This window comes from Balaenoptera acutorostrata, chromosome 3 (assembly GCF_949987535.1).
Source record: "Balaenoptera acutorostrata chromosome 3, mBalAcu1.1, whole genome shotgun sequence".
NCBI lineage: Eukaryota > Metazoa > Chordata > Mammalia > Artiodactyla > Balaenopteridae > Balaenoptera > Balaenoptera acutorostrata.
Window position 1 is genome coordinate 102,495,843 of NC_080066.1, and position 26,652 is coordinate 102,522,494.

At 40.2% G+C, this 26,652-nt stretch overlaps 1 protein-coding gene and 1 non-coding gene across 3 annotated transcripts in view; both read right to left on the reverse strand.

Moving 5' to 3' along the window:
* The window catches only part of FMN1 (formin 1), a 425,289-nt gene that overhangs the window by 268,130 nt on the left and 130,507 nt on the right, over positions 1–26,652 (reverse strand). The window lies entirely within an intron of this gene.
* LOC114237761 (U6 spliceosomal RNA) lies at positions 20,772–20,878 on the reverse strand. Its single transcript, XR_003623272.2, has one exon. It is a non-coding gene; the product is annotated as a U6 spliceosomal RNA (small nuclear RNA).

The following is a 26,652-nucleotide window of genomic DNA, read 5'->3' on the forward strand; positions in this document are numbered from 1 at the left end:
AACAAAGGAAGCTTAGCTAAACCAACCTTCCTGCAAATCTGATGCCCCTTGGGAATAACGTCTACATCCTAAATAGAAATCGCATAGAATATATTTGGAAATGATTCATTTTGTGTAAATGGTACCTGTAAGGGTGTGACAGATACAGTTATGACTCATCAACAGACTGATGAAGATCGCTGCAAAGCTAACACCCAGTAAATCTTGATTCATCTCTTCCTCAAACAAGTATTTGTGCCAACAGTCCCAGTGTGACAGGTGGCAAGAAAACACACCCCCATTCCTGACAAGGATGACAAAATACAATCTCTGGGCAGCACGCAGAAGGAGGAAGTTACCACCCTCACTAGTGGAATGCTCACTTTGAGGGTTCATAAGAGAATGGTAAGAGAATATAAAGGTTACAGAATAATGAATCACAGTTGGTTGGTAGTTTTCAATTGTGTCTTGTTCGTGGCCGTCCCCTCCCTCCATATGTTTTGGGTTTGCAAATGCCTTGGAGTGGACCAAGGCAAATCCTCCCTGTCTCCTGGGGGAGATGATGGGGAGGCAGAGGTCTCCATTCAACACGAAGGATGTTTTTGTTTCTTAAAAAGAGGACTTGGGAATTCCCTGGCGGTCCAGTGGTTAGGACTCCGCGCTTCCATGGTAGGGGGCACGGGTTCAATCCCTGGTCAGGGAACTAAGATCCCACGTATCATGTTGCATGGTCAAAAAAAAAAGAGAAAGAGAGAGAGAACCCAACCCTGAAATTCAGTAGTTTGGGGATTCTATGAATGTGTGAAAAGGAGGAATAGAGGTTTGGACTATCAGGGCTTGAAAAAGGCAGACTTCTTTGAAGCCTCATTAGCCCCAATGGAAACTAACAAATGGATTCAGATAATCTAGCCCACAAAAAAGATGTCTGAAGAATGTCTTTTAAGAAAATACTATATAATATGGAAAGACAGAAAAAGGAAAAGGGATCCTGACTGACAGGATTCAACATTCTGGGGGAAAATAAGTAAGAACTTCCCTCCATAAAAATATAGTTCTTTCTAGTGAAGTACTTGATCTAATTGGTAGTGACCCTTTTTACTGTACAAACCTTTGTTTTTGATCAGCTCACAACAACAAAACGTCCTTTCCGCCAGATACCATTACAGGGCTGTGTTCTCCACCTCACCAAGAGCAAAGTTAAAGATGATCTGTCTAACGTGGGGGCATGTGGGAACCACTGCTGTAGTTTATCACTGACTGAATGAGCTTCTCTTAATTACATAAGGGTATAGATAACGTTACTGAGTGCTGTTTCTCAGGAACTGTTCTAAGCACTTTACAGAGGTTAACTCAGGCCATCCTCACATCACACAAGATGGATCTTCTATCGAGGCCCATTTTACAGATGGGAAGACTGAGGTGCACAGGTTGAACAACTTCCCCCCAAACCACATGCTAGTCAGTACCAATGATGTCATTCAAGCCCAAAGAACCTGTGCTATTTCCTCCACAGAGTTTTTGTTTGCTTGTTTTGTTTCTTTGTGAGTTACTGTTGTTCTTATGGTTGGGTAAGCACCATCAGGTATAAACAAAACTCAAAATGCCTAAGAACTTTAAAGGTTGTTGGCTTTATCCAATTACTAGAATCACTTGTAAACTTGGGAACTTTTTCCCTAACTCTTTAAAAGGGGCACGGGGTATTTTTAATCACAGGGAGGTTTGATAAGTCTGGGGTCAACATGAACAGTGTGAGTCATGATGGATGGTTCCAGCAAGTTATGTGACTATGATTTGTCCATCTTCTCCATGGAGACTTCCAGGCCTGTAGTCACCAGTTTGTGGTTAAATCTGGTTTTCATTTATACTCTCTCTTTACACACACATCCTATATATCCCAGTCCCTCCCTACCATACACACATGACACTGGCAAAACTGGATTATGCACACAGCTGGGGAATTAGAGAATTTCTGATGTCCCCCCAAAATGAAAACCACAGCTCTATTCCTGCCCACAGACTCTAACGTGTGCACTGTGTCTCACATCGGCTTCACCCACTGCCTTATATTGTTCAAAAACACGTTCAAGTACGTACCTTCAGTTTTAAAGGACGCTTCCTCTGAATTGTATTTGGAGACTACTCAGTGTTTCCAAAGTTTTGCATGCACACCAGTGAGGTCATTTTTTTTTTTTGGTAACAGACAGCTGGACTTTAACAGCTGAATATTTATTTTATGTGCATTAGAAAAAAAAATCAAACTAGCACATAAAACCCATGCTATCATGAGTATTACTGCCATAAGACAGTGTTGATAAGACACTGTTATAAGATACAGCTTAGTCCCTAGATTAGCACCATCAGCATCACCTGGAACTTCTTAGAAATGCTAATTCTTAGGCCTACCCCAGACCTACTCGTTAAGAAACTTGGAAGATGCTTTAACAAGCCCTCCAAGTGATGAGGCACGCTAAAGTTTGAGAACCACTGCTTTAAGATAAGGTTAATTTTATTTAAGTAAAAACAAAGCCAAAAAAATCAATTGGTTTAAAGAAGAAATTAAAAAAATAATAAAAGTAGTATAAGCATATGCCCCAAATTAAGGAGCTGGTGAGACAGGCTGAGACCTGGGACCCTTTGCTGCAGTGCTTGCACCTGGACAAACGTCTCCTCAAGCAACAGAACACAAAGAAACTATAAGTGACTAAAAATAACTGCGTACATGCACAGTCGGGGCAAATTATGAACAAGATACCAAAAGACCAAAAACCCAGTGGCCGCTTCTAAGGAGTCGGGAGCAAAAGCAGGGTATTGAGCATGGACCCTGCACACAGCACCACCAAGGGGGTGGGGCCGACCACCCAGGCCACTCCTCCAGCCTGACCCGCCAATCCGCCCCTACTCTCACCCCATTTAAGGGCCAAGCTCATCCTCCCTCAGGGAGCAAGGGAATCTGTTACTTGTTTTCCCCTCCCTCCTGCTGCAGCAGAAGTCCCAATAAAGACTTGCCTGAATTTCTCATCTGGCCTCTGATCAATTTCTATTGATAAAGGAGGTCAAGAACCCTGGTCAGTAACACTGGTACATAATAAATGACATTTCGGAAAACATGCCAGTTCCTGACAGATGAATAAACACGCAAACAAACTCATCCATGAATGAATGCAGGAACTTCCTCCAACCATCTCTAACGTTCACGATAACGGCGCTGGTCATGGAAGGCAAAGTCATCACAGACCATTTGCTCCAATATCTAAGAATAAAGTCAAATTTGAGCTCCTCATATTTAATAAGCAAAGTGGGAGGCCTGGTCTGGGTGCACTGTAGCTTCTCCACATCAGTTTCCTCACTAGATGCCCCTATCAACAACACAGTCCACAGTAACTCTGCCATCTGCAAAAGGGATGGCTGTCTTGGTACCCGTCAGAAACAGCAGGAACCAAGAGAACAAAGTGGGGTGAAATCAAAGTCAGCAGCTGCCAGCCGGTCCGCACAACAAGACAATGTCAGTAGAGCACCTTCTATCAGCGGGCCTTCAACAATCACACACGTGCTGGGAAACGTTTAATAAGGAGTCTAACTTCATTTTCTGATCTTTGACTGCTGACAGCTTCTTAAGCTTCACCTCTACCTTCTCCCCTGTGCCCCACATCTGGGCAATCTGATTAGAAAGCCTTTGACACTAGCAAGAAATTCGAACACACAAGCCACTGCCCGCGAGCAGAATCCTCAGCCCAGCCCTAACCGTCTCCACCCCGTGAACACCATAAACCCCCACGCCACTCTCCGACCCTTCCTCTCTCAAGGCATTTTCCAGCCAGCTTGAGAGGCCTGCCCTGCTCTCCTCTGAAGTCTCATTATGCTAGTGATAAACCTTCCCGTGTGTGTGTGTGTGTGTATATGTGTAAGAGAGAGAGTGAGAGTGAGTGAGAGAGAGTGAGAGAGAGTGAGAGTTAGAGAGAGACAGAGAGAGAGAGAGAGAGAGGGAGGGAGAGAGAGAGAGAGAGGGAGGGAGAGAGAGAGAGAGAGGGAGGGAGAGAGAGAGAGAGAGGGAGGGAGGATAGTCAATTTTGGCATCTGAATGAAACTTTGAGCAGAAGGTCCATCCTGCCTCTTCCAAAAGGATGAGGCCATGTAGAAGTTATGTAAATCAATGGATCTACGTACTATGTTGTTCTATATACGCATAGAAGGGAGATGACGGGAGTTCCCATATCAGAAAAATACAAGATTTGACACTAGAAGGGAAAAATCCCATGAACTTAGGAATTATCATATTTCAATATCTCTCCTTGTTCAAGAACATTTAGGATGTTTTCAGGCAGAAATATAAAAATGCCAATATTAAAAGATGGGAGAAAACCCCAATTCTTCAAGGCCACCAGTTTGCTTGGTAGCTCTTTCATCCCTGTGTTTAGTATCTCTATAAGCCTGGCACTGAACTAAGCACTGGGTATAAGAAAGTAAATGGGGCTTCCCTGGTGGCGCAGTGGTTGAGAGTCTGCCTGCCAATGCAGGGGACACGGGTTCGAGCCCTGGTCTGGGAGGACCCCACATGCCGCGGAGCAACTGGGCCCGTGAGCCACAATTACTGAGCCTGCGCGTCTGGAGCCTGTGCTCCGCAACAAGAGAGGCCGCGATAGTGAGAGGCCCGCGCACCGCGATGAAGAGTGGCCCCCGCTCGCCGCAACTAGAGAGAAAGCCCTCGCGCAGAAGCGAAGACCCAACACGGCCATAGATAAATAAATAAATAAATAAATATAATTAAAAAATAAAAAAGAAGAAAGTGAATGGCACACGCTTCTAGCCTTAAAAAGCTTCTCAAGGCGTACATCTTTGAAATGTCTAAGAAAGTTTTGGCACTTATAACTTCGGTATTCACTCATTAAGACTTTATTTTCTTAAACGACTTCATCCGATTTCATTCAGTTATTTCATATGTAGGTGTGGAAAACTAGGGCACCATTCGCAAATATGCATCCACTTCCACCTCCCCTTTCTGCTTGGGATGTAACAGAATACTTCCTATGGCTTTTGGCTTTGGCGAGCAGAACGTGAACTGACACGATGTAAGGAGCATTTACATTTGCTTGCACACAGTCTGGCTGGCTTCCTGCACTCCTGCTATTTCACTAGAGAAGGACATACCCTAGGCAGCTACTACTGACTCAGCCTGGGTCCCAGAGAGAGAGCTGTGCAGACCTAAACCCTCGCCAGAGTCGGCAGCCAAGCCCAGTCTATGCACAGCCTTAAAGAGCCCAGTCTAGCTTAGCTGAACCACATTTGACCTTCATGCCCATGCAAATAAATGCCTATTATTGAAAACTACTGGATCTTAGCATGGTTTGTCACACAGCATTACTGCAGCAATAGGTGATAAACACGTATGTTGCTTCCAGCCAAGTTTACTATTTAGAGGCTCATACCATTTTGGAAGCTTTAAATAACTGGAATGGAGTCTCACGAACCAATATAGACAGAACAGGGCTTGGGGAAGAAGATAAATGGAGGGGGGAAAACACAACACATTTATATCCTTTAATACTCATAAAATGAGCTCAGAACAACAATTTGCGTCTCTTTGTCTTTGGGTGACGATGTAAAATACGTACAAAGGTCAGCGAATTTATGGCTATGTTTCTTTGACATTTACCTGGGTTCCCAAGGTAGGTATTCAGGACCCGGCACCATTTAATGGACAGCTCACCATGGGGAAAACCAGTCATTAAATCAAATTCTAGCTGCCAATGCTTGGATAACTTGCCTTTTCACTCTGTCCTCTTCTCTTACCCTTACTTTCTGTTCTGTTAAAATGGAGATACTAAGCCATTTTGAACTCCAGGAATACAAGCTCACTAAACTTTATTTCCCCCTTTCTATCTTCGTAGTTTCATTTTTTTATTATTTTTTTATTCAGTTACACATATATACATTCTTTTCTTTAACTTTTTATTTTATATTGGAGTATAGCCAATTGACAATGTTGGGACAGTTTCGGGTGCACAGCAAAGCATACATGTATCCATTCTCCCCCAAACTCCCCTCCCATCCAGGCTGCCACATAACATTGAGCAGAGTTCCCTGTGTTATACAGTAGGTCCTTGTCGGTTATCCATTTTAAATCTATCTTTGTAGTTTTGAAAGCTACGAAACAAATCTACAGAGGCACACAACTTGTCAGTATAAAATTTAGGCTGCAACTGGAAGTACCCAATGCCTGCCACTAGGTGGCAGTCATTACAGTTCCTACTGAAACTTGAAACTTGCTACCAAGTGGCACAGTAATGCCTTAAAGATTTGGGGGCGGGGGGCACGGAGGAGGAGGATGGGCCAAAGCTGTGAAATGAACATTTTCTTCTTTGCTATGAAAGATGGACTAGTATGGATAGGGTAGCTGTATGAGAAAAATTAGAACAAGTAAGGGGCATTTCCAACCAGGTTTCCAAAAAAGTTAAGTGACCCAATAGAATTCAGTTGTTATAGGTTCACATGTTTTAGTTCCCTCCTTAACTTGCATAGCAATGACATCTAAAGTAAAAAGCAAGAAAGTTAAGAGTCACAGGTGAGTACTAAAACAGGATGACATCTTGGAGAAACAAGAAATGGACTAGAGCAGCAAAGTGGTGCTCTGGGCCTGAAGTTCTGGGCCTGCTGAGCCCCAGTTCCAGAGGCGGGCAGGATGGCCTGGAGTTAGGTGACTGCAGAGCAGCAGGGCTAACAGGGCCCTCTGTGGGGCAGGAAAACAGCGTTAGGCTAGGCTTGCTGCTTAGAAAAAGGGACAAGGTGGGGTTCCTGGATGGTAAAGGGAGCCTAGAAGTAGTTGCTGTCAACTGCTGCCTGGGGGCTTAAACAGGAGGCTACAGGCAGGGATTGAGACCAGACTCCCAAGCCCTGTCCATCCCTGTCCCCAGTGACTAGAGCTTCAAGTCCCTATCACCACCTTGGGCTGGGAACCCCAAAACACCATTGTTGGACCAACTTCTGGTCCGGGACCAGACTGGTCCCAGGTGAGCCACATGTAAAACAGACAAGTGTAAAGGGGAAGGGAAAACTTTCTTTTAAAAAAGCATCCTATATACCATGAGCCTTCAAATGAAACTTCCAACACACATGAAGAAACCCTAAATATCAAGACAGGCAACAAAATCAACAACTGGAAGAGAAAATTATACAAATTTTAAATGTTAAACATTTAAAATATTTTAGTAATGTTTAGAATTCTTACCAAGATGAAAGAATAACAACCATTATAAACAATAATAGCATAGTAAGAAAAAATATATAAAAAGAAGTAACAATAGGTAACTATAAATTTAGAAATAACAGAAATGTAAAATATAGTCACTGAAAAGTTTAAGAGCTGGATAAACTCTGGCACAGTCAAGGAAAGAATTTGTGAATAAAAGATAATACTAAATAATTAACTAAAAATGCAGCATGAAACAAAAAAAGGATAATAAGAAAGAATTGCAATTAAGAAACTCTGGCCCTGATTAATAGATAACAAGGTAGACCATAAAACAGTACAGAAAAGAAAGTCTGTAAATAGAGACATGCACATATGGAAACTAAACGTGAGAACTGACGGTGTATTGAAATTTGTGAGGGAAGGATAGACTATTTCTAAATCCAAATTTAAGAAAAATATTTATATTTCAAACCATACATAAGAATCAATTCCAGTGGATTAAAAATCTAAATGTGAAAAGCATGACAGAAAAAACTTTGGAAGAACATTAGAGTACCTTTATGACATTGAAATTCAAAAAGATTTCTTAAGCAAGACTTTTTTTAAAAAAAGAAAATCATGTTTTAAATTCAGTTTCACTAAAATTACCAAAACTATGTATGTTAAAAGATGCCCCTAGAAAGTGATAAGCCACACGCATGGAGAAGACATTTGCAAAACATAGGAAGTACAAAAGATTAGCATCCAGGATAAACAAGTACTAGAAAGAAATGAGAAAAGCAACGAATAGAAAAATGGGCAAATGGATATTACATTCATGGAAGAAGAGCTCCAAATGACTTTTTACAAACATATAAACAGACACACAATCTCATCTGTTCTCAGGACAATGCAAATTAAAACTACAATGGGATGCCATTTCACACCTAACAAACTTGAAAAAATTAAAAAGTCTGCTAATACTAACTACTGGTGAGGAACAAGAATGAGAATTCCACACTGCTGATGGAAGTATTAACTGTTACAATCACTTGAAAATTCATTTTGACATCTACTAAATAGAAAGTTACACATAAATAAAACCAGAAATTCTACTCCAAAATTTAACCCAAGTGGGGTGTTTACCATGAACATAAATGTTTAAAAGAACACTTGAAGAAGCACCATTTACAGTAGTGAAAAACAGAAATAAATTTCCATCACAGCAGTACCGATAAACAAATATTGAGTGATATATTCACTCAAAGTAATACTATGCAGACATTAAAATGAATGACCTGGAGCTATACATACCAACACAGATTAATCTAGCAAATATAATTTTGAGAGAAAAAGTTGCCAAAAAATACACACAGTTGGATGCCACTTTTAGACTTTTAAAACACATAATTGTATTATACATTATTTAGGGATTTTATACCTAAGTATAAAGAAGTACATGGGGGCTTCCCTGGTGGCGCAGTGGTTGAGAATCTGCCTGCCGATGCAGGGGACACAGGTTCAAGCCCTGGTCTGGGAAGATCCCACATGCCGCGGAGCAACAGGGCCCGTGAGCCACAACTACTGAGCCTGCGCGTCTGGAGCCTGTGCTCCGCAACAAGAGACGCCGCGACGGTGAGAGGCCCATGCACCGCGATGAAGAGTGGCCCCCGCTCGCTGCAACTAGAGAAAGCCCTCGCAGAGAAACGAAGACACAACACAGCCAAAAATAAATAAATTAATTTAAAAAAAAAATAAATAAAGAAGTACATGGGATTAACAAACAGTTTCACGTAAGGCGAAGGTAGAAGGCACACAGGAGGCTGCAAATGTATTTCTAATGTTTTATTTCTTAACAGAGGTGTTGGGTATGACCATGATCTTGAATGCAACTAACATCTTAGCCTTGAAATACATAAAGCAAAAACTGACAAAATAAGTTCAACAGTAGGAGATAAGTAATACCCCTCTATTAGAAATTGTAGATCAAGCAAATAAAAACATAGTGACTGACACAAGGAACAACCTTGACTATCTATATCCCGGAATCCAACAAAAACAACACATCCCCTTTTTAGACACATGATATATTTGCAAAAACTGATGATTCATAGAGAAAATTTCTCAAAAAATTTCAAAGTAATACTATTATACAGACCATGTTCACTTTCTATAATACAATTAAAATCAATAAGAGGATAGACTAAAAAGTAAAACTAAAATTAGCAAATCTAATTAACCAACTTGTGAAAATAAACCAGGTAATTAAGCAGGGTTTATTCCAAGTATGCAAGAATTATATAACATCTGAAAATTTATCTGTGATATCTAACACACTAATACACTAAAGGAGAAAAACCGTCATATCTCAAAATCTCAAAATGATACAGAATAACACAGAAAAGTATCATGATAAAGCTCAACAGGCATCCTTGATTTTGAAAAGAAAAAGAAAACAACTCTGAACTAATTTAGAATAGAAGGAAATCAAATTCAGGACATCAAGAATTTTCCAGCAAACTTCATAAGGAATAGTGAAACTTCAGGAAGCAAGATTAAGAATATCCATGGCCACTCACATTTCCCTGCATGTACTACAGGCCTGGGGCTATGCAGTTAGAAGAGAATGAGATGTAAAAACTGGAAAGGAACAGACAATACTAGTATTATTTATAATGATATGACTGTCAATGTTTATATGAATACCATTTGTACAGGGTTTAGAAAACCCATGCTATACACTGTCTAGGAATACACAGATGACACCATTCACAAGTGATCTTCCTGTAGTTGTGCATGGTGGTCAGCCCCACAAAAACCTTGGGAGAGTGGCTGGGGAGACGGGCAGAGAAATTGGATTAAGGGGGGTTACAAAAGGGGTCTCAACCCTGGCTTCACAAGTCTGAAGAAAATATGGCAAAATGTTTAAGTATAGATGATTAATATACAAGTGCTCATTCTACTTCCCTATTTTTCTATTCGTTCAAAATTATGCAGGATTCTCTTCTACAAAAGATAACGGATGTGTTCAAAAATCTCATATATATATATATATTTTTTTCTACATAAAACTTGGTTTAAAGTCAGTGAGAAAAATTGCCTACCTCAAACAGAATGCATATCCAAAGTCCTAGTAAAAATACATTCCTCATGGGGCACATACAAGCATTAGATGATTTGATTTGACTGAAAACTTTGGGAGTTCTCCACTCTTTAGCTTGTTCTCCAATAAGTTCTCCACTCTGTAACTGACAGAGCCCTTTAAGGCCAACAAAAGGAACCTCAGGAGAAGGGGAGGTGAAGGTCAGTCTCTGGAGAGGCAGGTGAAAGCCAGCCAGCTTTAACTTGACTGAAAGTGGAATTTTCTAGTAAACCAGGCCAGACAAGTACCCAAGAGGGCAGGTCACCTGCCCAGGTTTCTAAGGGCAACAGGACACTTGTGTCTCCCACATGGTGGAAAAGTACTCCAAAATACAACATACTACACCTGCCGCTGGGCTTAAGTGCCTATAAGTATAAGGTCTTGATTTGCATTGCTTTTACCAGTCAGAATTTAAGAACTGATTTTTCATGTCTATATCTATTTTCAAGTCTCTCTCAATTCTAACACCAAAGATGAGAAAACCTATTAGACATACAGGAAAAACAACAAAATAAGATTTTGGGATGGAAAACTGAGTGGCAGCTTCTCTGCAGGAATATAGCAAGAAGCAAGGTCACAGTGAGACCCAGCCCAGAAAAACTGGACAGCGCGACAGCCCTCGAGTCTAGCCCATACCTCCACAGGGTTGCCAGATTTAGAAAATAAAAATGCAAGATGCTCAGTTAAAAGTGAACTTCAGATAAACAGATCATTTTTTAGTGTCAGTGTGTCTCATGCAATATTTGGTACTTATACTAAATAGTTATTGTTTATCTGAAGGTCACATTTAACTGGACACCCTATATTTTATCTGGCAACCCTAGTCAGGATCTTTCGTCACTCTTAAGGGGAACTGTACACAACCGGCCAGGAATTTCTAAAAATTGGAGACTACGTGTACACACAGGTAGAAAGAGAGTCACACTAGAATCTTTTAGCTAGCCAGAAACACTGGTTCTAGACATTTCAGTCTGGCTTGCCGTCTTTAAAATCTCCTGAATTTTGCTGTTTTAGTTTTACAATGGAAGTTTGAGTTTTGTTTTCTTCCCAAGTACTCTGATCTTTTCAAATGATTTTTCACTGAAAGTTACAAGAAAGTCAATTACCTGCTTTTCAAAGTGAACACAATGAACAGTGACACCAAATGAAGTGGACACAACACACAGAACACTAATGCACACATTACCTACCTTCCCTTCTTGTAGAGAGTGAGGAATACCATTGGTTAGAGCATTACGAAGACAAGCACACACTGATTCACAAGCAAAACACAGTTGCCCCTCAAACACACACTTCTGAAAAAAAGCAGTCACACCCAGATGACTACCTCTGATCTTGCTACAGTGTTACTACAGTCAAAAATCAGCCAAGATAAACCAGAGATACAACCAGCTGGCTTGTGAAAGCCAAACTTCTGCATCAGCCAACCAACTTAACCCCTCCCGGTAAAGCCTCTATTCGATGGTTCTCAGCCTCGTCTACATGTTACAATCACCTGCGGAGGGTTAAAAACTACTGAAGCATAGATCCCAGCCCAGAGGTAGATCTAATTGGTATAAGATGCATGTTAGGCACTGGAATTTTTAACAGCTTTCCAGGTGATGCTGACAGACAGCCAAGGCTGAGAACCACGGCTACTGTTAGCATGTTCCTCAAACAATGATGTCTGGTGAGGCCAGAAGGTGATGCCTATATCTAGACTGTAAAAAGCATGCCCCTCCATCTGCTGCTAACTCCAAGTTCTCCTCCATCCAAGCTGATGCACCAAGAGCCAACGCACAGGACTTGGGTTCTTCCTTGCCCTCCTGTAGTTCCCCTGAAATTTTAGCATCCAGAAATAATGTTCAAAGGGCAAGATGATATAGAAGAGACTGCAGATGGGAATAAAAATGGCAAGATCTTCTGGTCAATCCCATTTTACTGGTAAACCCCAAAGTAACCTGCCAGATTATCATTCTAGAAGTGCACCATCTGGACAGCATACAAAGGATATCAGCTCAATTCACAGAAATGTGCAGTTTTTTAATTGAAGTATAGCTGATTTACAATACTGCGTCAGTTTCAGGTGTACAGCAAAGTGATTCAGTTGTATATATATATATACACACACACATATATTTTTTCAGATTATATATATACACACACATATATGTTCAGATTATTTTCCATTAGATGCTATTACAAGATATTGAATATAGTTCCCTGTGCTATGCAGTAAATCCTTGTTGCTTATCTATTTCATGTATAGTAGTTTGTATCTTTATTCCCATACTCTTAATTTATCCCTTCCCCCTTTCCCCCTTTGGCAACCATAAGTTTGTTTTCTATGTCTGTGAGTCTGTTTCTGTTTTGTATGTACATTCATTTGTATTATTTTTAGATTCCACATATAAGTGATATAATGTTAGTCTTTCCCTGTCTGACTTATTTCACTTCTCTAGGTCCATCCATGTTGCTGCAAATGGCATCATTTCATTCCTTTTTTATGGCTGAGTAATATTCCATTATGTATATACACATCTTCTTAAACCAATTATCTGTTTATGGACACTTGGGTTGTTTCCATGTCTTGGCTACTGTATTGTAAATAGTGCTGCTATGAACACTGGGGTACATGTATCTTTTCGAATTAGAGTTTTCATCTTCTCTGGATATATGCCCAGGATCGGGATTGCTGGATCATGTGGTAGCTCTATTTTCAGTTTTTTTTTTTTTAACATCTTTATTAGAGTATAATTGCTTTACAATGGTGTGTCAGTTTCTGCTTTATAACAAAGTGAATCAGTTATACGTATGTCCCCATATCTCTTCCCTCTTGCATCTCCCTCCCTCCCACTCTCCCCATCCCACCCCTCTAGGTGGTCACAAAGCACCGAGCTGATCTCCCTCTGCTATGCGGCTGCTTCCCACTATCTATTTTACGTTTGGTAGTGTATATATGTCCATGCCACTCTCTCACTTCGTCCCAGCTTACCCTTCTCCCTCCCTGTATCCTCAAGTCCATTCTCTAGTAGGTCTGCATCTTTATTCCCATCTTGCCCCTAGGTTCTTCTGACCATCTTTTTTTTTTTTTTTTTTTTTTAAGATTCCATATATATGTGTTAGCATACAGTATTTGTTTTTCTCTTTCTGATTCACTCCACTCTGTATGACAGACTCTAGGTCCATCCACCTCACTACAAATAACTCAGTTTCGTTTCTTTTGATGGCTGAGTAATATTCCATTGTATATATGTGCCACATCTTCTTTATCCATTCATCTGTCAGTGGACACTTAGTTTGCTTCCATGTCCTGGCTATTGTAAATAGAGTTGCGATGAACATTTTGGTACATGACTCTTTTTGAATTATGGTTTTCTCTGGATATATGCCCAGGATCGGGATTGCTGGATCATGTGGTAGCTCTATTTTTAGCTTTTTAAGGAAACTTCATACTGTTCTCTGTAGTGGCTGCACCAATGTACATCCGCACCAACAGTGCAGGAGGGTTCCCTTTTCTCCACACCCTCTCCAGCATTTATTGTTTGTAGATTTTTTTGATGATGGCCATTCTGACCGGTGTGAGATGATACTTCATTGTAGTTTTGATTTGCATTTCTCTAATAATTAGCAATATTCAGCATCTTTTCATGTGCCTGTTGGCCATCTGTATGTCTTTTTTGGAGAAATGTCTATTTAGGTTTTCTGCCCATTTCTTGATTGGGTTGTTAGTTTTATTTGATATTGAGCTGTATGAGGCTGTTTGAATATTTTGGATATTAACCCCTTGTCATTTACATTATTTGCAAATATTTAGAAATGGGCAGTTTAGTCTGGTAGCAAAGCTTCAGGTGCTACTGGCTGATATACCCAACCGACTCTTCAGAGTGAAACCCGGTCAGGAAACATACATCCTTCATCCCCACAAGCCCCAGACAGAGGTTCAAGGCAAAGTCTTGATTAACTCTATTACAGAAATGAGATACTCCTTAAGTTTCTCTTCCTTCCTACTGATAAAATGATAGACCAAACCACAGGAAGTCATTTTCACTAGTTCAAAAATAAAATAGGAAAAGGATAAATTTGCCATCACAAAAGATAACATGCCTTCCAGGTTTCTATGACAAATGAGAATTTTCTTGTTTACTGAGGAAATGACATTATCAGAAATAGTCTCTTCCTGCAAATTAAAGCTGGTTCAGAAAACCATACAAAACTTAAATCATAAAACCATGGAATTTTAAAAATTTTTATACAATTTTAAAGGTTACTTTCCATTTACCATTATTACAAAATATTGGCTACATTCCCCATGTTGTACAACACATCCTTGAGCCTATCTCACACACAAGAGTTTGTACCTCCCCCATCCCTACATTGCCCCTCTCCCTTCACTGGTAACCACTAGTTTGTCCTCTGTGTCTGTGAGTAAAATTACAGAATCTTAAAGACAAAATTTCAGAAGGCACTTAGACCAGAGCCCCTCCCTCAAAGTACATAGGAAGAAACTAATATCCAAATAAAATGACTCATTTGCTTTAGAAGCTCAGATCCACACACAGGTGAAAACACATTTTATAACTACAAGAGGAAAAGAAAAACACATGGCTATTCAGCAGAGCTCAGATTTCCTGACTAATTCTAACAAGTATTTTCTACCATACTCCAAAGCCTCTTCATGACTTTTAAATGAGGTCAGATGTTCAGAGTGAAGGGAGAGGGCAAGAAATGGAAGTTCTGAAGGGGGCAGAACATACTGGGAAAAGCAGCTGCTATGAACACAGGAGTGTCAGTCTAGGAACACGTATGAAGAGCCGTGGACAGGGTGGGGGGCCCACTCACATCAGGACCATGAGTCACAGGGGCAGAAGCACAGAGCTGCACCTTTTTCTCCAACAGCTTCTGCAGTCCAGATCAAGGGAGGGAGATGCAAATGTTTCAATCCCTCCAGGGCTGGGGTTTTGTCAGACGGCTGCTACAGAAGGTGATGAGGTCAAGACATCAAGGACATTACCAAGAATGTGACTGAAGAAAGAATTTCAATGCCCTAAGAAGGAAGGGAAGACAGGAAAGGCTGACAGACATCAAGGAAGATGTTTGGCGTCAAGTCCCCAAGGAAGAGAAGGAATCTGTGTTTTGAGGGAACTGAGGGGAAAAGCTGGAGTGAAAGATGATGGACAGAAACCGGATGTTATAATTTATCTTCTCAAGATAAAAGCTCTCTTGAGTAAACATAAGACCTAGGATGTAGACACCGAGTATCACCTGACTGAAATGAAAAAGACTGCCGCTGGGAGGGAAGAAAGGCCAGGATTTGGTATGGGTTATCTATGTGGCCATTAAAGGAAAGTAGAGGGAGTGACCTGGAAGGTCAAGGGATGAGTGTATGCAGCAAGAACAGGTAACCTTGAAAGTCACACAATACATCCTGAAGCTCCCCCAAAGCAGAAGATCATGTGACTCTTTATGGGTTGATATTCTAGCTTACTTGGATTTTTGTTTTGCTTTTAAGAGCTCTCACATTACAGGGATAAGGAGCTTGCAATGAATATATCCATATGGGTTTAGTAGCGTCATTAGGATCTGGTTGTGACTATTAAGCCAAGTAAATGTTAACACTTACCATTTTCTATTACCAAGGCATATTTAATGCTCTCCTAATAACATACAGTATTTCCTCAAACATAAGGCATCACTGATTTTAAGATGAATCAGTATTTATGTACCACTAGGAAAGAAAAAAATGCTGCCGGTTTTGATTGTAAAATGTCAATTGTAAAATTGTAATTTTAGATGTGGATACTGTGTATCATACATTAGGTGAAATATATTTTGACCTCATTTAATTCCTATAAAAGTTTTATGTATTTTATGAGGGATGTACTGTTATTATTGCCCCCATATTAGAGATAAACTGAGACCCAGAGAGATGAATTCCTTGCTCATGTTCACATGGTTAATAAGGAGGATCTGAACCCAGGGAGCCTGGCTATAGGATCTCCTCTGAATACTAGCCCAGTTCCATCAATATTCATTGACGAGGACAAAAAAAAAATCATGGTAACACCCACCCAAGCTTTCCACTCTCACTACCAGAAGGAGCCAGCATTCTGGAGGGTCTGCAGCTGATGCAGCCTGAGGACATGGACTTCCTCACAGGACTCACATCCCACAGAACAGATGTGACTCAGGCCCAGTCCTCTGCAGAGGATCTATACCCCAATTAGTGGTTTCCTGAAATTCATCCCTCATGGTACCAGCTAGTCAGCACCAACTCATCCCCACACGTCCACAGGTTTTTTCTGCTTGGCCATTACCATATCCATTCATCTTTAGTAATATTTACTCTTCCTCTTCCAACTGTCATCATGTGCCTCATTTCGTGAGGGTGACTCCTGGAGCCCCGTTCACAGCTGCTCCTAATAGAGAAGCCACAGCTGAGTAAGTACCCAGACGCATCCAGCCCTCGGATTATACAGCCTCCGGCTGCTCTGTCCCTTTGGCTCTCTCAGCCAGCAAGCTGGAAGCCAGGCTCGTGGATTCACGCACTCCCTTTATAGCTCACTGCCTTAGTTACTATGGTAACAGATGTCACAGAAATACAAAGTCAGAGTCACTGTTTCCATGTCCTATTACCATAGGAACAAACATTCAACCTCGCTGGTAATCAAAGAAATATTAATAAAGTGTAAGATACCGTTTTTGTTCCTCTATTTGGAAACCATTTTGAAATCATGAAACCCAATGTTTAAAAAGCAATCAATAGAATCATGAAATGTTAACATCGTCATCAACAAAAATGGACTGCTGCTAGAACCAGCTAGTATGAACATTACTGACTGTCTTCTATGAATTGGGCATTGTGCTAAGCGGTTTGCCTTATGTACTCTAACCCTTAGAGGGAGACACGATAGTATTCCATCTTGTAGGACACTGAGGGCCACTGGTTAAGAAAATAAAATGCGTACTACCTTTGAGGAGGTCAATTTGGCTGGAGGTATCCTCTCGTAACTGAGACAGCAGACTCCGGACCCAGGAGGTCTGGTCTGCATCCTAGCTCTGCCACTTACAAGTAGTGGGATCTGGCTTGAGTTATTTCACACCTTCTGTGCCTGTTTTCTCATCCTTAAATAAGGGTAATGATGATTCCTACCTCACAAGGCTGTTGTAAAGATGAGTTAACATTTGTACAGTACTTAGAGCAGTGCCTGGCACACAGGTGTATGATACATATTTTTAGCTGTTATTACTATTCTTATTTCATTTTCACTCTTAACTGATAACTTTGCTTCGTACTTCACTGAAAAACTGAAGCAGCCAGAAGAACCTCTGCATCCTCCCACCTACCAGCATTGATACCCATATTTTCTGCCCTTGGGTCTGTTACTAGAGATGACTTTTCATGCTCTTGGATCTGTTACTACAGATGACTTTTCATGTATTATCAAAGCCAACCCCTCTGCTAGTACGTAAGATCTCTATCCTAATCGTTCTCTTAAAGAGATCATTCCAGGAAGTCTGCCTTCTTCCTACCTCAGATTTCCCCTTTCTATTGGAACCTTCTCTCGGGCATACAAAAGAGCTATTATGTCTCCCATCTTAATCAGAACAAAATGAAATCTTTCTTTTGATTCCCCATGCCCCACCAGCTACTACTCCCACTTTAGTTCCTTTTGCAAAACTTCTCAAAAATGTGGTCTCCATACTGTGTCCAACTGCCATTCTCTTAAAGCCACTCCGAATTAGACTTTTGCCCCTAACCCCTTCCACCAGTGTCCTCTATGCTTCTAAATTCAGTGGTCAATTCTCAGTCCTTACTTTTCCTGCTCTACCGTTTGACATACTCCCTCCCCCCCAACCCCCACTCCTTGATACACTTTTTCTCCTTAGCATCCAGAACTCCACCATCTCTTGCTTTTCCTGCTGCCTCGCTGGACACTCTTTCTCAGTTTACTTTGCTGATTCCTCCTCTTCACCTCAATCTCCTCCTGCTGGAGCTCCCCAGGGTCACTCACTCCTGGTTCCCCTTTTCTATCTGCACTCAGCATCTCACCAGTCTGAGTTTTAAATATCAACTTTTCTATGCACAAATGACTCCCCAATACATGTCTGCAGCTCAGAAGCCCTCCTCCCCAACTCCACACTCCTATAGCATCCAAATGCCTGCAAACACTTCCTTGTATATGTCAGATCGACACTTCAAGTTTCACACATCAGAAATAATGCCCTATCTTCCCCCTCCCAGCCACAGTTCTCCCCTCCAGTCGATGGCCATTCCATCCTTCCATGGCTCAAGTCAAAGACTCTGCCGTCATCCCTGACTGTTCTCCCGCACATCCAACCTATCAGGAAATCCCGATGGTTCTGCCTCCAAAAGAAATCCAGAATCTGATTATTTTTTACTGCCTCCTTTGCTATACCCATAGTCCATGCCACCATCCCCTGAGCAAGCCCAATTTCTTGCCTGGATCACCATAATGATCTAATAACTGTGATGTGGGTCTGCCTGGCCCCAGACTCCCCTTCCCCGTGCCCCAGTCCCTAATTCAACACAGCAGCCAGAGTGGGCTTTTTCAGACAAAAAGAAAATCATGTCAAGCCTCTGCTCAAAATTCTCTCACAGCTCCTGCCATTTCACTCTCAGCACAAAGGCCAACATCAAACAAGATTCCACACTGGCCTGCAACACTGCCTGTCAGAGGTTCCTTCATCTGTTTTGTGCCGTGGACCCCTTTGGCAGCTGGCAGTGTCTATGGATCCCTTCTCCAAATAATATTTTTAGATGTATAAAATGAAATACAATAGACTACAGAGGAAACCAACTCAGTTTTAATTTTAATTGTGATATAGTAACACGTGTACTCCCTTTATTAATACATTAAATAAGAGGATCTAGTGGCAGGTCTAATTACTAACATAATTTTGATGTGATGTGGTGATGAACACAACCATATTTTAAGATATCTGCAACACCTATCATGTGATATGATAATATCTATGACTTCTATTGCTGACAAGGTCATTGGTTCTACTAAGTTATTCTAGGTTTTTGGTCTGCTGAAAAATGTTAAATTTCAGTTAGATGTTATTGTTAAAAATAAAAGTGAAATTTTTTCCCACCCAAATTAATAGACCCCTGAATTCTATCCCTGGACTCCTTAGAGGTCCTTAGACCCCAGGTTAAGAACAGGTGACTCTACATTTCTTCTCAAATCTCCTTTTCTGGCTAACTGCTTAACAGCTGCAGTTACCCAGACCACACAACACCCATTCTGTACTCAGAGCCTTTGGATTGGAGCTTCCCTTCCCCTGCATTCCCTTATCTCTTTCTCTTTTCTTATTTCTTTGCTCAAATGTCACAGTCTTAAGGAGTCCTACCCTGATCACACTATTTAAAACCGTGACCAACCCTTCCACTACAATCCCAATGCCTTTCATCTGGCTGTTCTTTTCCATAGCATTTATCACCACCTAATCTACAATTTATTTACTTTATTTCTTTATTATCTCTATTCACCACTATCATCCTCCCCCACTCCCTTAGAAGGCAAGCTCCTAGAAAGCTGGAATTGTTTTCTTCTTGATTCACTGATGTATTCAAATGCCTTGAACAAGTCCTGGCATGTAGGTGTTCAGGCAATACTACTTAAATAAATGATGCATTTCAGATAAAATTACTGTTGAAAGTATATTATGTGAATTATTTCCTCTATACACAATTCCATGTAAGAACACATTATAGGATTTTATCCTTTCATCATCACTCCATATCTGATATTTCTTTCCATTCATTCCAAAGTGGATCCTCATTTCAGTTCTTAGAAATGTCCCTGTATTTACTGAGAAAGGATGGGGCATGGTGTGAGCTGGTGTAAGGTGACATGCCTATCAGTTTAATGGCGCAAAACCAAGGTTCAAATATTGGCTTCTCTCTTTACTAGCTTTGTAAAGCCCAAGAAAAGTATATAATTTTTTCTAAGGTGCAGTATCCTCTTTAGTAAACTATGAATAATTATCTACCTCATAACATTACACTAAGGATTACAGTTATTTAGTCCATATATAACATTTAGTTCATTTCCATAGGGCCTGACAGATGTAAAACACAGATTTGTTATTAGTTATTATCACTGAGAAATGGAAATACCCTCTTGGAGTACAAGCAGCAGAGTATCCATTTGTGCCATTTATGAGTGTCTGGTATCCCCCCCTCTCAGAAAGGATAATTTAGAAGAGATTTCTAAATTGTAAAAGCAATATAAGCATGCTTATATTTAAGAACTGGAATTCAGAAAACATGAAAATCCACCCCTTAAGATGCCACTGTTAGTATTTTGCTGTACTTCCTTCTGTTCTTCGTCCTATACATTTTATTAGGGTTGTAACCATTCACATCTAGCTTTTGTTTTTTTTGTTCTTTTTTTTAACATCTTTATTGGAGTATAATTGCTTTACAATGGTGTGTTAGTTTCTGCTTTATAACAAAGTGAATCAGCTATACATATAAAAAATATGGAACACGTCATGAATTTGCATGTCATCCTTGCACAGGGGCCATGCTAATCTTCTCTGTATCATTCCAATTTTATTATATGTGCTGCCGAAGCAAGCACCACATCTAGTTTTTAAAATGACTTTGAACTCTGTAGTAACTGACTTATTTCTGATCCTTATTAAGAATACTGAATAGCCAAAACAAACTTGAGAAAGAAGAATGGAGCTGGAGGAATCACTCTCCCTGACTTCAGACTATATCACAAAGCTATGGTAATCAAAACTGTATGGCACTGGCACAAAAACAGACACATAGATCAATGTAACAGGACAGAGCACCCAGGTATAAACCTACACACTTATGGTCAATGAATCTAAGATAAAGGAGGCAAGAACATACAATGGAGAAAAGACAGTCTCTTCAATAAGTGGTGCTGGGAAAACAGGACAGCTACATGTAAAAGAATGAAATTATAACATTCTCTAACACCATATACAAAAATAAACTCAAAATGGATTAAAGACCTAAATGAAAGACCAGATACTATAAAACTCCAAGAGGAAAACATAGGCAGAACACTCCTTGTTATAAATCATAGCAATATATTTTTGGAACTGCCTCCTAGAGTAATGGAAATAAAAACAAAAATAAACAAATGGGACCTAATTAAACTTAAAAGCTTTTGCACAGCAAAGGAAACCATTAACAAAATGAAAAGACAAAATGTGGAATGGGAGAAAACATTTGCAAATGATGTGACTGACAAGGAATTAATTTCCAAAATATACAAACACCTCATACAGCTCCATATCAAAAAACAAGCAATCCAATCAAAAAATAGGCAGAAGACCTGAATAGACATTTCTCCAAAGAAGACATACAGATGGCCAACAGGCACATGAAAAGATGCTCAATATCACTAATTATTAGAGAAATGCAAATCAAAACTGCAATGAGGTATCACCTCATTATCACACATCGGTCAAAATGTCTATCATCAAAACGTCTACAGGGCTTCCCTGGTGGCGCAGTGGTTTAAGAATCCACCTGCCAATGCAGAGGACATGGGTTCGATCCCTGGTCTGGGAAGATCCCACATGCCATGGAGCAACTAAGCCCGTGTGCCACAACTACTGAGCCTGTGCTCTAGAGCCCACGAGCCACAACTACTGAGCCCCTGTGCCGCAAGTACTGAAGCCTGCGTGCCCTAGAGCCCGTGCTCCGCAGCAAGAGAAGCCACCGCAATGAGAAGCCCACGCACTGCAGTGAAAGAGCAGCCCCTGCTCACCGCAACTAGAGAAAGCCCATGCACAGCAACGAAGACCCAATGCAGCCAAAAATAAATAAATAAAACAAATAAATTAAAAAAAAAAAACGTCTACAAATAATGAATGCTGGAGAGGGCGCAGAGAAAAGGGAACCCTCCTACACTGTTGGTGGGGATGTAAATTGGTGCAGCCATTATGGAGAACAGTATGGAGGGTCCTTAAAAAAGTAAAAACAGAGCTACCATATGATCCAACAAACCCAATCCTGGGCATATATCCAGAAAAGATGAAAACTCTTAATTCAAAAAGATATATGCACCCCAATGTTCACAGCAGCACTATTTACAATAGCCAAGACATGGAAACAACCCATGTGCACATAAGCAGATGATTAGTTTAAGAAGATATATATACATATATATGCAATGGAATATTACTCAGCCACAAAAAAGAATGAAATATTGCCATTTGCAGCAACATGGATGGACCTAGAGAATAAGTGAAGTCAGACAGAGAAAGACAAATTTTATATATCACTTACACATGGAATCTAAAAAATAATACAAATAAATGTATATACAAAATAGAAACAGACTCAAAGACACAGAAAACAAACTTATGGTTACCAAAGGGGAAATGGGGGGAGGGTTAAATTATGAGTTTTGGATTAACAGATACACACTACTATACATAAAATAGATAAACAACAAGGTCCTACTGTATAGCACAGGGAACTGTATTTAATATCTTGTAATAACCTATAATGGAAATAATCTGGAATATATATATATATATATATATATATATACACACACACACACACACACACTCACATACACACACACACATATACCTGAATCACTTTGCTGTATACCTGAAACTAACACAACATTTTAAATCAACTATACTCCAAAAAATTTTTTTAAATAAATAAAGACATTGATTCACTTTAGAGAAAGAAAAGAACAAAGCAAGACAGAAACCACACACTCCTGTCTCACTGACCTCCCAGAGACGCGGCTCAGAGTTCTGGATGATCAACTCATACCTGACACAGAAGCAGGATGGTCCTCCAGGTACAGCACAACAGGACAGAATGTCTTTGTTCCTGGTAGTGACATTGACATTCCCACTCTCCTTCAAACACCCTACAGCTGATCTGAGTTTGGGTGAGGAGGGGAAAGAAAGTGTGAGGACGTTGGGGAAAGAGTCTAGAAGCTTCTTCCCTGAGACTCTAGAAAGATGGGCTGACTCCACAGGTGCGGGGGTGGGAAGGGAGGGGAGCAAGTACTCTGAGCAGGCTCATACTTGAGGGAACTGGCTGGTTCCTTTATAACCTTAGGTTCCTGTTATAGCCACTAAGAACCAGGCAGTAAGCCACAGGGAAGGGAGCTCTGCGATGCCCTCGGGAAAGGCAAACAGCATTGACACGTTTTGCAGAAATGAACCTGCCACTTTCAGTTTCTTTGGCACACAGAACTAAATAAATGTCAGCTATTATCACACACATGATCATGCCTGGATCACATCCAGTGAGCTACATTTTTAACATGGTCACAGGTGAGTCTGAGGCAGCAGTTTTCAAAGTACAAACCAGAACAGTGCTCTTCAAACTTACGCTCATACACCCACTACAATTTTTCTAAAAAATACCATACTCCTCACACATTTTTTAAATTGACATCTGAAATTTGTCACTGTAGGTTTTAAACAGTTGCAAAAACAAATTCTGGACAATTTATGAACACTGATCTTAAAAATATAACGATTACTCTTTTAAATGTAGTTAATAGACTCTAATAATACCATATTTGCCATTCAGCATTATCTGTTCAAAAAGGCTGTGAACAAATGGCTTTAACATTCAGGAATTTTACCTGGTTCCTTCTCCTCCTTTTAAACATTTCAATTTCTTTTCTTTTTAACAGAATTTATCCAAAAGTAATAGTTTTATGCTTCAATGCCTATTATTCACCCTCTCATAATTTCCAAGGAATGCAAATATAAAAATGATTTTTAAAAATTTTCTCTGATCACAAAAGTAGTTTTAGGTTTACTTCTGGGCTGAGTTATAAAAATATTTTATTAGCACCTAACGTATGAAAACATATTGAAATGTGATAATTATTAAAGATTAAAATTTAATTGGAAATGTATCTTATTGGAATGGATAGGATCAATTTTTTGGTCCTCTAATAAAGGCTTCCCAGATGCCATTATTTGAAATTATCCTTTCTTTGACACCCTGGAGGTTTTCACATCTGAGCAAGGTAGAGCAAGATTTGGAATAGGTGAGATACCTTCCCTTTATAAATTGGGTAGGCGATACATTTAAATTAAGAGAGTACTAATGAAAGCTGAGGATCTGGAAGGTAATTTGCTCAAAATTATCCATGCCTCTACCCCTTGGAGGGTCCTTCTGCATCCCCCAGTTTAAAGACTACTGATCTAGCACTATATCCAAAATACCTATGCATCTTGTGAAAGAGGCAGATTCATGTACCCTACTCCAGATACCTGAATTAACAGGATCCCCAGATTACTTTTCCCCTCACTAAAGATTGAGAGACGAATTGGGATATAAAACAAATGCATAGGGCTTCCTTGGTGGCGCAGTGGTTGAGAATCTGCCTGCCAATGCAGGGGACATGGGTTCAAGCCCTGGTCTGGGAAGATCCCACATGCCACGGAGCAACTAGGCCCGTGAGCCACAACTGCTGAGCCTGCGCGTCTGGAGCCTGTGCTCCGCAACAAGAGAGGCCGCGATAGTGAGAGGCCCGCGCACCGCGATGAAGAGTGGCCCCCACTTGCCGCAACTAGAGAAAGCCCTCGCACAGAAACGAAGACCCAACACAGCCATAAATAAATTAATTTAATCAATTAATTAATTAAAGCAAATAATTTTTAAAAAAACAAATGCATAAAATGTTAAATGATGTACAATTTAAAGAAAAATTCAACAATAGATGACCTATCATAGGTAGTACCTGGTGGCCAAAGGATTCAGAGACACTCATGAGAGGGTAGGATAGTCAAAGGCCTTTTTTTTTTTTTTTTTTTTTTTCCCAAAGGCTTTCTAAAGGAAGCAACGCTGGAACTGGGGGAAGGATGGGTAGAATGTGAAAGATAAAGAGGCAGAGGTAAATGGTTTACCAAGTTTGAAATGTAAGGTATTGATTTTGTTGACTAGGAAGGAGCAATTAATGCCCTCAAAAAGTGACTCATCACAGAGACTCCCTGGTGGGACGGCACTGGGTTATTGTGTCTGAGTGGTGCAAACATAATTACTTACTGTTGAAGACAGAAATACGTTGAGAATATTAATTTAGGTAAATTGGTTTTAAACAACTGGTTTTGTTTGCGTTTGTTTCAGGCAAATTGACCTAGAGCTGAACACATATTTTATCCATGGATTGGGTAATCCATAAACATAAGGATAACTATATATCACTATTAAGTCCCACATTTATTCCAGGCTGGGCAAAAAAAATGAGTTCAAATTCAAATTATTTTATTCTTCTAGTAGCCCTGGCAATAGGCTTAGCAAAAGGTATAAGCCATCACCGAAAATGAAACCAAGAGCATCTAGGCTTTTTATTAACTCTGATTCCGTTATCACTGAGTATCACAAAGATTTTTTAAAATACATCTGTTCACAGGAAAGTAGAAATCACTGACTGCCCCTATCATCTATCCTTTGGACCACTATAAGGACCACTCCAAACTGGTCTTCCTACTTCTCCACAGCAGCCACTCACCTCCCTGCCAGATCCACACTCATCCTCAATACCTCTAAAGCAGTCTGACAACACCTGTATTTGGTTCTGTTACTCCCCTGCCTAAAACCTTCACGCCATATAATTTCTCTCTCTCCTGAAGACCTGACCTCCTCAAAGTCTACAGACATAATGCCCTTGCATATCATTCCCCTTGCCTCTTATCTATCAGTCATAATAAACTACCTGCTATTCTTCAAACAAGTCCTGCTCCATCCTTCCTCTGCCTGTTTGGTCTAGCTTGCCTCCACCTGACTTATCCAGCCTACTATCTTCCATGTCTGCTCAGGAGGCCTGTCCTAGTTCCCTCAAATAGGATTGATCATACTCTCCTTTTGTGTTCTATGATATGCTATACATTCTTCAATAAGAGTATTAGACCATTTTATTGCACTTATCTGTGTACATTTCATCTCTCTCTCCCCCATGCTACTCTGTCACCTACTACCCTGCCACCAAAAAAAAAAAAAAGAACCGAGTTGCTTGAGTGAAAGGATCTTGCATGATACATCTCTGAATTCCAAGCATCTATCAAACTTACCAGTATATAGTAGATGCTCAGTAAATATTTGCTAAATGAATTCATGAACATATTATTATTTGTAATAGTGGAATTAATAATCAATGAATTAGACACTAATAATGCACTAGATGTTACTAAATAAGAGTTAGGTATGATCTAGAAGCAACAGTAACTCTGATGTCACCACCATTTACCTGCAACTTCTAAGATTACAACACAAGATAGAATATGTGTTCTAACTAAGTCAAGGGAAATCCCCTAGGAGTCGCCCTCACTATGCCATGTAACTCAACACACAATAGCAACTGTTTTTCAAGGTTCATTT